We start from the raw sequence: 15,219 nt of genomic DNA on the forward strand, positions 1-15,219 counted from the left end.
ATCATCAGCTGTGAGGAACCTGTCATTGCAACTTGATCTTTTAAAGGCTAGGGATAGAGTATTTGGGATCTTGGGATTTCTGTGCACTACTGAATTGCCTCAGTTGCCATTGCCTTGTCCTAAATGGCTTGAAGTCACTGAGAGTTGAGATCACAGAACACATCTCAGGACCCTGAAAGTTGGTTTCTAAAGATAACATCCAGAGAGGTTAGTTACAGGCCTTCCTAGGAATTTGGGCATTGAGATGCATATTGTTCATGCTGCAGAAACTAAGCCTACTAAGCCCAGACTTCCAGATCTGTACCTTAGCATAGGCAGTGAGGTGCTTGCCTCGGACTGTACTTCACTGTGATCCAGAAATAAGGCAGAGTAGATTCCACAGGCTGCCCAAGTACTTGGAGTAGCCCAACAGCAAGAACAAAACTGGAAACCTTCTCCCAGAAAGTTCTCTGGTGCATCATTCTTTCTCCCAAGCACCCCTAGCCCAGCCTTTAACATGCAAACCGCTGAGCTACCTGGGACCCCTGTGCTAAGTTTCCTGTGGCTGGTCTCAGACCCTTGCCTGTGATGGTGTGGGTCACTGGTTCTCTCTGCGCTGTCCCCTTATGGGACTGATCCCTGCCCTTATTCATAGAGAAGTCCATACCATAGCCTACAAGACCAGATGTTAGGCAAGCTCTGGGAAGAAGAGCCTGTGCTTTGTTCGTATCTCTTTCCACCTCATTCCAGGCATCTTCTCAACTTTGGATGTAAATTTGTGGTTTTCCTTTTGCAGGCACCCAACCCTCTGGTTACTGCAGCAGAAGCCCAGCATCTCACTCCATTCTCTGACTCAGCTTGCTGAGGTTACATTTCAGGTTTTGAGGTGCCTTTTAATCTCTCTGGATCTTATCCTAAAAACTTAAGTCAGACCTGAGAATGCTGTGCAGTGTTATCCTTAAGATGCTACCAGGCTCTCCTGCTTTCCTCCCCCTTTATCTTTCTTCTACTACTGATTAATGAGCAGCACAGCTTTCTGCATTGGGGGGTTGTGAGAGACAAGATCCTGGGAATGATTTTCAAGTATCCAGGTATGAGCTAGAGGTCTGATCTGCTGTACAGGGTTCCAGCAAGGTCACATGTGTGACATCTTCCTCCTCCTTCCTCCCCCCCACAAGTAGTCTGTAGTCTGCTGTTTGAAATATGAACCATTGAGTTTTGGCACCCAACTTCCTTCGACTTGAAGGGCTGTTGGATCACTGATTGTTCATCTTCCTAAATCTCCATCACTACCCTTCTCTCTCCTCTTTGCTATTCTGCCTTCTCCTTTTCCCCAGTTTATTTGTATACTGGAGTTTTACTGAATAATTAGGGAGGATGAGCTGAGTGCGCATAGAACTGAAATTACCCAAGGTACTGAATCACCAAAGCATGTCTTATATACTGAAAAATAGATACCCAAAATCTGAAGTCTTTAAATAGACTGTGTTTCTGGGTCTCTTGGAAAAAAAAAATAAAAAATAAAAAAATAAAAAAAAAAAGAGGGAATTTTGCTTAGACTGATTTACTGGCATCATATTTATAGATATTTATGGAAAGGAATCATGTGTTTATTGATGTCTGTGGTAATGAACGTGAAATAACGTGCTTTTTGTTTTCTCATCAGGTTTATACATTCTTAACAGAATGCAATAGACCCTGCTGTAACTGTCAACATCAGTGATGGATGACAATATTTGTATGAGGTTATCTGTAAAATGTACTGCTGTTATTCAGTTCATTTGGAATAGTGAAACTGTAGCCACGATTGTATGAGTCCCACATTTTAGTTAGGATTTTAAGAGCACAGTGAAATGCTGTAGGAGTTTCTCTGTTGTAAAATTAATAGGATCCAGAGTACCATTATCTACTTAGTAGGTGATAGCATGCTTTCTTTTCATAGAGAGTTTATCACTATTGTGAGCACTGCAAGTGTCATAGACTGGATGCAAAATTGCTCCTAATAACTGCAACAAAAAACTTTAAAATTCTCATTTGTGTAGTAGCAACAATCAAGTGGTGAGGGACAAGGAAGGACTAATTAGAAGCAGGGATTACTAATAAGACTGTAAGAGTTAATCTTACACTTAAGACAGCCTTGCTGCCTCTCCTAGTCCACAGCACATTGCAAAGAAAATAGTTATGGGCTTAAAGCAACCGTAATACAGCTGCCCTTCTCTGTACAATGGCAAACATGCCTAGGTAGTAAAACACAGTAAATTGTTATTTGGGAACAGTATCTCGGGGCAGTGACCTCTCTGGGTGATGCTTGCTCCTGGTCAGAGGGCCAATGCCAAAACTGTGCACCAGCACAGAGCTTTTGTAGAGCTGACATGGACCAAGTGGTGCCTGGCACATGTGCAAGCCTAGGGCACAGCAGCTGGTGTCATCCTGCGAGGTTAGGGATGGGGACGCTCATCCACTCCGAGGGCTGCTCTTCTCAGCCACGTATGAACCCAAAGCCTGTGCTCCACCTGTAATAGGTCACACATGGAAGTGTGGGTTGGATGATGTGTGGGTTTTGTCTGTACATCTGCCTTACAATGTATAAGCGCAACACAGCTCTCTGGTATTGAGTATTAAACAGTAACAATTAATGGTATGTCTAGCTTATCTTTAAATTTATACATTTCTTTGCTTGAACCTTACATTAAGGCTAAAGAGCACCTTGGTCAAAACAAAACTTTTCATGTGGTGGTGTCCCACCTCCAGTCCTACTGCCCCACCCCAGTGCCTGTAGGAGAAAGGCACCACAGAATGTACTCAGCTCCATCAGCAGCTCCATGAGATGGCTTTATCAGCTGGCGCCACGGTGCTTTGATAAACAAATCCCCAGAGCCCTTGGCGTCAGAAAATCCTTATTTCCTATAACGTACAGCAAAGAATGTTTTATTTGTATCTAATGTAAGGATTTCTGTAACAAACTGTGAAAAAAAAAAAAAAGATAACGAATTAATAAAAGGTACAGGGCTGGAAAGTCTAGAATTTCACAAATTGTACACATACCTATGTTTCTGAAGACAAATCTATGCAGTTGTGTTGTATTGTAGGAAATTTCATTTTTATGTACATATATATTGTAAATAAATAGGATGCTGTATATTTTTGCAGTTGTTTATCCCCTATGAAGTGTTGAAATAGGCTCTGCATATTAAGAATAATTTTAACAGAAATACAAATACTTTAGCTTCTTAGCAAAATGTATATCCTTTTCTTTGTCCCTAAAGTTCACAAGTTAAATCCCAAACTTGAAATTATAATTACATCCTTAAAGTAAAAAGATAAATAAAAGGTCCAGTTAAGTTGCTAGGATTAATTCCAGTGCATGACTCCCTGTTTTCTCAACAGCAAGTCTGCCGGTCTTCCTGTTGAGTAAAATATCTCCCTTATTAAAGGGCCCCTTTGGTACCCAGATACCTCTTACCTCCTCAGCTGGAGTCAGTTGGTAGTAAAGTGCTGAAAAGGCTTTATGGAAGAAATCACAGCAAACTGCAGACAGCAATTTGACTTAGCACTATGCTATGTTGTGCCCAGGCGTATATTTACCAATCTAGTACAAACAGAGTCAGGGTGGAGCTTCTGCATTTCCATTTTCAGCCATCAGGAATGCCAGTAGTTCAGAAAAAAAAAGTATGACAAGCCAGGGGTCGGCAGCAACCAGAGCAATTGGTGCCATTTCCAGCCCCCTTCCCTTCCTGCAGAGTCTTGTGGCTGCTCTGCCTCAGACCCTGCTGCTCTCATGCGACCAAAACACTGGCACCAGATGCTGCCAAGAGCCTCCCTGGCCAGGGACTGCTTGCACATCCCACCCTGTGAACAGGCAGCTGGATAGCTGCATGTCCAGGGGTGAGGGTGATGGGGAAAGGAAGGCTGAGTATGTCTTGAAACTGAATCCATCAGAGGCCTTGCACAGACTTTCTCCCTTGTGAAACATGGAAATGTTTTTTCAGGACTGCTGAAAAATGGAGGTTAAGAAATGCATCTAAAAATAATTGTGGGTTTTTTTCCATGTTTACTTTATGGGCTTGGATGAAAATGAAACTTGAAACATTTGCTTTTATCATGAGCACAAATTTGAGGGGAAAAAGCCCTATATACAATCAGTTCTACAGAGCTTTTCAAATTAATATCAGTGTATGTTTTGTTTTCAGTGTTATAGCCAACAAAATATAAACTGTAAAGGTATTTTTCCACTAGACTTGAACTTTACATTGTTTATAGGAACCTGTTTTTAGTGTCCCAACATATGCTAAGGCTCACAGATCCAGTATAAACAATGTTGTTTGAATGATGTATGCTTGATACAAGCTCATCGCTAATAGATTGTTGAAGTGAGTCATTGGTAATATTTTGCTCCTGTTAACATCACCTGTTAACTTTGTGCTGCTCATATCCAAATAAACAACACAGTTTTTCAGTTTCTATGTGTAAATAAAATGTATCAAGTTCTATGATCTCTCTGTTACCTCTTAGTTTTTAAACATTAAAATTGTGATCTAAATTAGTTGGGGCCATACTCATTCTTCCAAAGGGGTGATGATGTATCATTTTAATGGCTTGAACAGCAAACGCTCTCTTGTTCTTTATTCAAGTATTTTCACTGAATTTGTAGGGCATGCAGCTCTTGCAAAGCCAACTGCATTAGATTTGGTGCAGTATATAGAGCAAAGCATCAACAAAAGGCCATGGTACATTAAGATGAAGTTTCTGATGCAGTTTTAGAGGGATGTGAAGCTGGAGCAGGTGGTTACCACAGCCTGTGGTTTGGTTGCTGAAGATAATAGCATTCCTCAAGGCCAGTACTTGTTTCTGCCTGCTCCTTGAAGGCTGAGTGCTTGCCAGTCTGTTTCAAGGTCAAATCAGGCAATTTAACTTGCTGTTAAGGGCTGCTTTAAGTTGGGTTTGATTAAAGATGTCACACTGATGCCTGAAGTGACTAAACCCCTGCCAGACTTTTCTCAGCTATGGAAGCAGAAACCATTAGCAGATGTATGAGGAGGATACCCAAAGACAGTAATGTTTTAGGCATTAGCTGTTTCTGCCAAAGCACCTCTGTCAAAGCTTTGAATGGTCCGGAAAATGCTAACCTTTTTACCTTTGACCACTGATTTTACTAGTGTTCAGATTACAGTGACCACCGACAAAAAGGCGTCTTGTATAGAGTCCAAACAACTGAAGAGCTTACTTGACTGCACAGGATGAGTACAGCTCCCCAGGCTCCTCTGCAGGAGAAGTGGTGGGACAATTTGTGTATCAGAGGTTCCTTGGAAGCCATTGTCTGGTTCCCAAGCCCAGGGATGTATGTTAAAGCCATAAACCTGGGAGCACAGAGGTACAAGCTTCTGCACTGGACTGGTCTAATAGTCTCTTCTGTTTGGCATACATTTGCACACACTCCTCTACCCAGCCAAACTTAATCATCTCAGACATATCTTGAGACACAGGAACATAATTTATGGATCAAAGGAAAAAAGAGAAACTATAGTTCTTTTTTTCCTTGCTTAGAGAGACTGCCATAAATAATGTTGCCTTCTGCAGTGCAGTCTGACAGCTTCACCTGAAGTTCACCTAAAACCACACAGCCAAAGTTAAAAACACCAATCTTCTTTCCAGCCACACACTTCTACTTTTGACTTGTATCCCCAAAGTCAGCCTGATCTCTTGAGTACATCTGACCAGTCCCTGTTTGCGAGGGAAAAAATAAAAACAAAACAACAAAAACTATTTCCTAGAGCAAGCAATGTTTTTATCTGAAGGAAGACATTCCTTCATATGGTTCAGCTGGGGTCTTGGTTTGACTTAAATTCGTGTGAAATTGCGTTTAGCCTTCAAGCTGAAGCCCAAATTCAAGCCACTGTTAAGATGTCTCATTATACTAAGAGGTGGCAGTAAGAACTCATGCTAACTTTAGGAAGTGTGGAGAAAGTGGAGATAGTAGGAGCAGGCACAAGTGATAAGTCCATTTCTAAGACTTTGTAACCACAAACTGAACATGGGCTTTGTTTCCTGCGAGGAAGCTTCCTTCCCTGTTCTCAGCCCCATACAGGAGGGCAGCACCTTTTTTTTGCAGTCAGTTGATTCAAAGATCTCTGGCTGAATTACTGACTTTCTAACACAGATCCCAGTGCGGTTAGAAGTCTTCAAGCAACCCTGTTGTGTTTGCAATTTCCAAATACTAAGTGCCATGCATTCCTCTTTCAGCTTACAGTTATGGAAAATGGAGACTCTTAAAGCTGTCAAGTGTTACTAAATATCATGGCACTGGCAAGGGGTGGTGCTGCTCGCTTAGTGTGCCTCAACCTGTCATGGCTCACTGCCTGAAAAATGTGAGGTTATTGATATTATTAGAAAATGGTGTTGATCAGCCAAGGCTTAGATAATATGGCTGGAAATGTAAACTGTGATGGCTGGCAGCCCTGTCTGAGAGTTGACCTGCAGATAAAGCCACATTAGGAGTTCCCTGAACTATGAGCCCACAGAAACTGCTGTCCTGGAAAAATGGAGGAAAGTGTATTATCAACATGAGTTAGGTTGTACGTTGGAGGCAAGAACCACATCCCCTCCTTAAAAATGCTACCTGGCTTAAAATGTCAGGTCCTTTTCCCAGAGGTAACCAGATCCCCTTCCTCCTGCCTGCCATATTTTCTTGGTTTAAGACAATTTAAATAACTGGACATTCTAAAATTAGTTACCTCCCCTTAGTTCCAACCAATCCCTTTCCATCAATAAAGAACCAGTAGATACAAATGGAAAAAATAAGTTTACTGACAAATGAAACTGCAACAGGCAAAAAATAGCTGTGAATAATCACTAAATACAAAATTGCTAAATCTCACAAATTCTACAGGAACAAAAGACACCCAAACTGGTGGGGTACTGCGCCCTTCCAAGATAGCAGCCCCCACTGCCGACTGCATATAAGGAGACAAAGGGAAAACAGTGTCAGACCCAAACATTTTGAAGGGATTGGTACCTCCTAACTGTACCACAATTGCTGTTCTGGCTGTGCTGCTGGGCTGTAAACAGACAATAATGATTTTTTGGACACAGATGAATATGGAATACAATAGTATTTTGGGTTACCTAGGACACATGTACCTTGGGAGAATGTTTGCCCATTGGGCTTCCAACCTTAAGCACTGTCCTCTTGCCAGTTATGAAAAGCTGGTGAGATTTACCTAGTTTTTGGTGTAGATCGTCACTTCAGACTAAACATACCAAGTACTGGCCATGCCCATAACATGCTCCCATGTGGTCTTCCCTCCTGGATACTTTTTTGGGACCCATGCTTAGATAAGCTCCCAAAATTATTCTTTCCAAACCCCACTGTTTTCCCAGCAGTGCTTGCTTTAAGCTTTGCAACAGCTGGACCACCCTTGTTACTGCTGCTATAGACATGCCCCACAGCCCAGGCAAACCTGGCAGCTCCTCTCACCTTGCTTGGCAGGGGTTTGCTTAACCATTCCCCTTGCACAGCACTGGATGGCAACAACCCTTGCACAGAGGTGTTTGCCATTTTACAGAGGAGTTACAGTTTGACACATTACAGAGGTGAAAACCAAGTATCAGACGTGGGAGCATCTGCAGCTGCCGTTTCTCCTGTTCAGGCTCATGTCATGAGCTCATCCTGGTAAGTAGCTGATGAGGATGAGAGAGGAGGGTCTGTTGCCCAGATGTCTCCCGGGCCACTGGTTCCAGCCCACCAGAGCTGAATGTGCAGTCTGTGACAGAGATGGGGTGAATGTGGTGCTCAGGAAGACCACTGCAGGAGCCAAGTGCATTGAGGATAAAAAACCTGTTGTTGTACCCCAGGTAATTATAAGGGAACATGTCAGAGTTAGGCGTTAAGGTATTGGAAAGTGTTATGATAACAAAGAAACTCATGAAGAGGGTGGAGAAATTTTTATGATGTGGGATCAGATTAATGACCTGTACAATGGCTGCAGTAAAAACAGCAGGATACAGATGCTACAACATTTGTAGAACACATTTCTTCAAACCATAACCAAAGCCTGTAATTTACTAGAATGTTCAAAAAAAAAAAAAGAAAAAGAAAAGAAAAGAAAAGAAAATTATATGTTCACTGACAAAGCCAGTTCTTGCAGTCTCGGAAGTCTTCTCAGGCTTAGTGCAGGCAGCAGTTCCCTGCAGTACTTCTTACATAATAGCTGGATTTCCTATTAATTTTCAGATACCATTTGTAGATAATCAGAGAAGTACCAGATGCTGAAGAAACAACTTCCCTGACATAACAAGGAATTATATATCTCTTGCAATTAGATCATCACAAAATGAAAGGAAAGCAGGCATCAGTCTGCCATTCCTGCATCCAGTGGCACTTAAACAATGAGCACAGTTTCTGTTACTATTGCTGGCAGCCCTCCAGCAGCACTTTGAAAAGGCAGTGTGGCCTCCCTGTAAACTGATAAACAATCTTGTAAAGCAACAGGCACAGGAACATTCAACTCTTTGTTGAATTTTTACTTGAGTAGAGAAATAATTGGCATCTTTCTGTGCAGAACAATCAGGGTCAACTTCTCCATTTCCAGAGGCAGATTATTTTAACTAGAATCCACAGTCCCTGTAGTTAATGAAATAAACCCTAGGAACGCAGGTACTAGGAGATGCAGAAATTGTTTTCTCAAGAGTCCTGGTTGTGAAACATTAAACTCGGTTGACAAACAAAGACAAAATAAATGAATCCTAGCTGTGTTGATGGCTCCAAAATGCATTTATTATCACTACAAAAGCAGACGTGTCATCCTCACAGGGGATGCTGATGTCCTAAAGCAACATGTGATTACTTGGCTGTGCCATTCAGAGCAGTCTCACCCAGAGAGAGGATGATATTTTTACCCCTGCTGTGGGCCAAAGAATAAAGAATGGCCTGAGATCTTTTGTACTAAGCTGCCAGTGCCCACCAAGATGCAGAGTGCACTTTAAGGAGTGAGAATTGTGCTCAGATAAATGCATGCCGCCTAATAATCTTCCTTCATGTAGTGTTCTGGCATGTCCCTGCCTGCTACAAATTACACTAGGCCAAATTCAGGTCTTGGTAGGACTCATGCTCTGGACAACTAGGAAGTGAAAGCGTGTCCCTGTGGATGACCAGAGTATCATTTTAGATATACCATGATGAGTATGTGTAGCTGAGCAGAAGACGCACCCCATGCAGTTGCAAACCCAACCAAGCAGCTAAAGCACTGAGCAAGTGAGGCTTCACCTCAGCACATCAGGCAAACACATCACCAACACGTTAACCTCTCTGGGGATAATTTCACTATCCTAAAAGAGAGCACAGTAATAAATCAGTTCATTCAAGCAAAAACATTTCTATATTTACCTTATAACCCTCTATCAAGCACAAGAGACCATTAGTTCTGTTTACTGCAGAAATAAGCAATACTTTCTCTCAGGCAACTGAATACCATTCTGAGGACCCAAAACAGTTGTCTAAAATCGGAAAGCATCTTTTTCAGGGTATTTTTTGTTTTACTCACATCTGGACAAACAGCCCAGATACCTATTAAAAAAATAGGTCCAAACTAATAGCTAGAAAAGGAGTCTTGCAACACACTCTTTACCTACCCACTTACCCTTGAGGAAACAATGTGGTTAGCACAGTTGAGACAGGTAAACAACACCCACAAAGAGCAGGATTCATCAAAGTCAGCTCTGAGGGGTACTTTTCATAATGGGACAGACAGGAAGAGGGCATTTACCCACAAGAAGAACACACAGTGTTTTCAACCCTACGCCTTTATAGATGCTGCATGGACCTCCAGCAAAGGCAGCATTGTCCCAAAACCCAGCTGGTAACACCTCTGCTGTCTTGCTGGGGAAGTACCAACTTTGGTACTATGGCTCAGTGCCACAAAAGAGACTTCACGTATTCTTGCTATGGATCACCTCAGCCAATTTTCCATCCCAGAGGCCTTCCAGGAAGATCTGGATGAGTCCAAGACAGAAAGTCCACAGTCTAGTTACAAGGGACCAGATTAGTTATATAGCACCCATATACAAATGCTGTGCATTTTTTAAAAGAATTAATTAATGTCTCACAAGAATTTCAAGTGCCAAGTTTTATGAGCAAAGAAATCTAGCCACAAACATATTGAGTTGGTACAGAGCTTATTTTACAAAGGGTACTAGCAAGCACTACTAAGTGGTAGGCACACCAGACTAATTTACTAATTAGATACACAGAGCTATTTCCAGGCACTATTTCCACAGACTTTCCAAGGTTCACACCCTGCTGTGAAATGGTTGAGGTCCACTGTGATCAATGGAATTAGATTTAGATTTATATAGCCTGATAAAATGTCTTTGACTTATGAAGAACTGCCTTAATGGATTTCTAATAAGTTATGTAAGAATTGCTTCGTGGAGTTGGAGGGGATAAGAGAAATGCTAGATAGGCTTCAAGCCTTTGTATCTTTTAGTGCTGATAAAGGATTTATATTTTATTTGTTTCAACCTTGGTAAGAAATGTATAAGTATCTAAACTGACTCTGTAAACAATGCAGAAGGTCAACAAAAGCCCAGGAAAACAGACAGCACTAATAAAGAAAATATCTTTAGGAACGAAAATTCACTGGAATTGTATGAGCTCCAGGTCTCTTAGGACAATATTACTTCAAATCTCCACTGAGAATAAAAAAAATTAAAGGCAAGTGCAATCATGGTAATAGAGTTCAGTGAAACACCATCTAATGCACAAGGCCCAAGCTGTGAGGAGGTAGCCAATATGGCTAGTGATGGTTACTGAGAATTGCACAACCAGGCGCCAATGTCTTCTCTGTTCTTGTGGCAAACATTATTTTGCATACACGCTCATAGTTATACGTCAGTCCTTAGTTATTGCTGCTATTTTTCCTCATAAGCAGAGCAAAACCATCACTGCCTATAGGATTTGTCATTGCAGGCTACACATGAAGACTAATCTCTAACACAAATTTGTCATTCTTATCCAAGTCAGGAGGCAAATCAGCACAGACACCAGCAGTTTAGCATTTCACCACTTTGCAGCAATACTGCATGCTATAGAAAACATATCTATCTGTTCTCAGCTCCAGAGAAACTGGGTCATCAAAAGTATTTACTCCTTTACCATTATTTTACATCTGAACACACAGAAACTGAAGTGCTGTCCATGCTTCTGATGACCCTTGAAACAAATCCATGTCACCCAATGAAGTTAATGAAGGGCAAACACAAGTCTCGCTGGGAACCATTTTTCAAACCGTTAGGGCTCGGATCAGGTAGTCATATGTTTTTCTTCAACAGCTGAAAAAAAAAAGTCATACCACTGCACTAATATGTGCATGTCATTTAGCAGCCCAGTTGGTGTTGCTTGTGACAACCTGAACTCCTCTGTAAGACGCTGCATGTCTGCTGTTTTTTCTGTTTCAAGTCAGAAGACAGTGCTTTTAGAAGGACCATCTTTCTGCCCACTGATTTACAGCCAAAGAAGTTTGGTAAACTTTGTGAAAGAGGTGCTCCAGCAAGCTGCACCTCACCTGGGAAACCTAGAAGGGAAGTAAGAAGAAAAGGTTGCACATACGTAACTTTACTGCTGGTTGAAGTAAGGAAAGATTGACAGAAGGTCAGAAAGCTTTGTGTGGAAATACAGGTCTCTAGATGAGCCATGCTTTCATATTGAGTAATGTGCTTCTCTCTCATCTCAGCATTTTATGCTGCTGGTTCTCATGAGACAGTCTCCAACTGCCCCTGAATACACAGTCAGGATGGTGAAGTTCCTGTTCAATGTACACTGAAGAGAGGCACAAAACACACTGCAAAGGAATAAAGTGCCCCCAAGAGACTCAACATCTCTTCAGAGTTTGCCAGGCAAGGAGATGTTGGCCTGAAGGCCTTTTTGACTGTGGTCCTGCGTTTGGCAGCCTTGAGGAAGACTGGGGAAGAGAATAAGGCAAATCAGTTTATAATTCTTTTCTTAATGCTTCTGTCCCTTTCTATCTGACTCAGTCTCTGCCCCATAGCTGGAATTCCCATGTCAAAACATGAGCCATTTGAATGAATTTTTGTAATAGTGATCCTTATATTATTCATAATATTGTTACATTATTAGGATAACTATAATAATTCAGAAAACACACATTTAAATGTTCATTCAATTTACCTTTTTAAAGAAAATTATATTTTTCTTGTGTTTTTATAAAGAACCCAAGTATTTTCAAGTGTCTCCCCTCTCTCCCTTGCCCAGGCAGTGTAGTCACAGTTGGATTTTTATGGGGGCAGTTCGGACCTGAGACTTCCTTTCCTCATGCAGAGAGGTGATCCTCACTCTCTGCCTGCCTGCTCTCAGAGGCTGGGCAGGAAAGGCAGAGACAGTTTCTTGGCCCCTTGATGAGTTAACAAACCATGGGAGAGCAAAAGTAACTCACTGCATGTGTCAGACAGGGTCACCGAACTGTTCCCAAACTCATAGGGTCAGTGCTAGGACTGTTGTCCTGACTGTCATTCTTCTCTTGCCATAACAACCCCACAGTTTTCAGTCACTGCCCTTGTGCTTTCAAGGGACTGCCAGCAGCCTAGCTCCTGTAATGCTGAATGGGGCAAAGCATGGGACAATGTGCTCACACCAACTATGCTGCCCTTTTGCTGGTACTGAGCCACCCTCTCCCTGCGGCACCAGCACCCCATTTAAGGGTTCCCATTGCTGCACTGTAACCCAGGTGACATCAACAATGCTCCCATTTGGCATCTGTCTTTATGGTAGCCCAACATTATGATAGCAATAACATAAACCAGATCTCTGCAGCTGTCACAGCTCCTTTGTAATAACTGAGAAATAACACAAGCATTATTCTGACATCATCCAACCAAAGTCATAGTAAGTTTTGGAGCTGTATGAAAAATAATTTAATAAATGATCACGGAGTGAATCATGAATGGATAAATACATCAGTTTTCTTACTGTTTTACAGAAATAACCTTGTTCAAAACATTTTAATTTTAGCACAGTTGATTAGTGATACTTAGTGTGTTTCATAGACCTAGCAAAAATCAAAGCAACTTAAATCAAATTGTGATGTGTTCACTGGATAGGCATATGCAAGAGAAACAACAGAGAATTCTTAGTCCCAGGCATGTAGAAGGTAGCTAATATGGCTTTCCTGGTATATTGCTGGGGCAAATGACAACACAAAATTGATATTAGGTAGAAGACTAGCAGATCTGCAAACATCAAGAAGGAGTTGGCTCTCTATTGTTGTCTTAACTATGTCTCCTGCAGTTGGTTATAACATCCTCATACACGGAAGCAGATGGTTTGTTACATATCAATTTACTATGCCTCTCTTTCACTGATTTCTTTTCAGCTCCGTCTGTGCATTTTTATTCAAAAGGGGACCATATGGTCCCTCTGAGGTAGTTTATAAATAATTGTATATTTACAGTAGCAATTGAAACCAGAGTCACATGCTTGCCTCCAGGAAAGTAGCTCAAAGTAGCTGGGTACTATAGGATTTGGAATTATTTTCTCAGTACAGCATAGAAATATGCAATGAATAATTAAATAAAAATTGATTTCACATGGCCTTCCTCATTGCGTTTGTTCTGCTACTGCTGCAAAACACAAGGCTCCTAATCAAAACTGGTCGAAAAGAGATGGGATCGTGCACGCTCTGACAGCATTGCTTCCATCCATCATCTGCAGGCTGGAGCAATGATCCCATGTCCCAGCTTTGTCAAGGGCTGGATTCAGCTCTCAGTGAAGGAGGGCCTAGGAAAGATGGTGCTCTGTCCCTAGGAGACTCTATTTTACTTCATCTTTGAGGCCTGCAGGGGCCAGTTTGAGCACCTAGTTCAGCCCCTCCCCAGCTGAGCAGTTTTCCAGGTGAGGAATTTTGGAGGACAGCCAATATTTAGCTAGCACCACTTCATCAGACACTGAGGATTAAAGTGAATGACTTCCACCCCAGTGCTTCTTCTGCTCACCCTTCCCCTTCTTCCCCATGGGCCTGTTTGGCCATACCCTACTTCAATTTCAGAAAAGAGAAAATTACTCTAAGAAAAAAACCCAACAGTCTGAAGAAATAAGACCAAAGTTACTCATACAACTTGGTGACTGAAGTGACTGAATTAGGGGCCAGCCTTTTCTCCCCCTCCCCTCCTGCCCCATATATTTTCAGCACTGTCCTTGTTTTTGCACAAAAGAATGAAAGACAAGCCTGCACCTCCCCAGTACCAAGGGAGGGTGTACAAGGTCAGATGTCCCAGATACTCTGTCTTCCCACTGGGAATAAATTGCCAGAAGAGTTCATCTCCTGCTTAGATCAATAAATAAGAGCATGTTTTTAAGTGCCTCACATTGATATTATTGGCCAAGATATGTGAGTGAGAGTGCTATTCTGGAAGGTTCAATATATCTTTGTAAATCCTGCCTACTTACTTGAGGGCTTAACTGGGGACACTGGAATAAGCATGGCCCCTGACCCACTAATCCCACACCTTCAACCTGAGATCTGGGCTCCTCTAAAACAGGAAATCCTGTACTCCAATTCCTACCTCATTTATCATCCCCCAGCACAGTGCATTTTTGTGTCTAAGAATTACTACTGGATAAAAATGAACATAAAACTGATCCCACCAAAGTGGCAACATTATCATTCTCTTTACTTTCCGTTTTCTATGTCTTGCACTGTTGTTGGGTAATGAGATTTGCTTTTCATCATGATCCTCTGGGTTGATGCCTAAGAAGAGAATGCAAGCTGTGATTTACCAAGCTAGGAGGCAGGATTAAGTGGGTTATGTAAGCAAGACAGCAAAATCAATCATGAATGAAAGCTAGACTCATTCCAATATTGTGTTGAACCCTGCCCTCTCACCTTCAGCTTGAGGACAAAAATTGCAGAGATCTGTACAATGATTTGAGAAGTGTCTTTGAAGCACTGTCCCTTCTACTCCTTTGCATTTTGGCTGTTCATACTGCCAGATGCTGCCAGCATCTTCTGCCTTGATTATCCAGCACATTCAACAGTACCACATGCAGTAATATGTGCTGATGTGTTTCTCTCATGCAAGTATGAAAGAAAAGTAGCATAACATACACTTGCAGCCCCAGCTGATTAATTTTGCTCCTCATTCAGTTATCAGTAAATACGGACAGGAGTAAGGTGATGGTTTGCCCACCAAGAACATGGTGACCATGGGGACAAGAACTGCCAGCCCTAAGCT

Source organism: Poecile atricapillus, chromosome Z (assembly GCF_030490865.1).
Source record: "Poecile atricapillus isolate bPoeAtr1 chromosome Z, bPoeAtr1.hap1, whole genome shotgun sequence".
NCBI classification, from domain to species: domain Eukaryota; kingdom Metazoa; phylum Chordata; class Aves; order Passeriformes; family Paridae; genus Poecile; species Poecile atricapillus.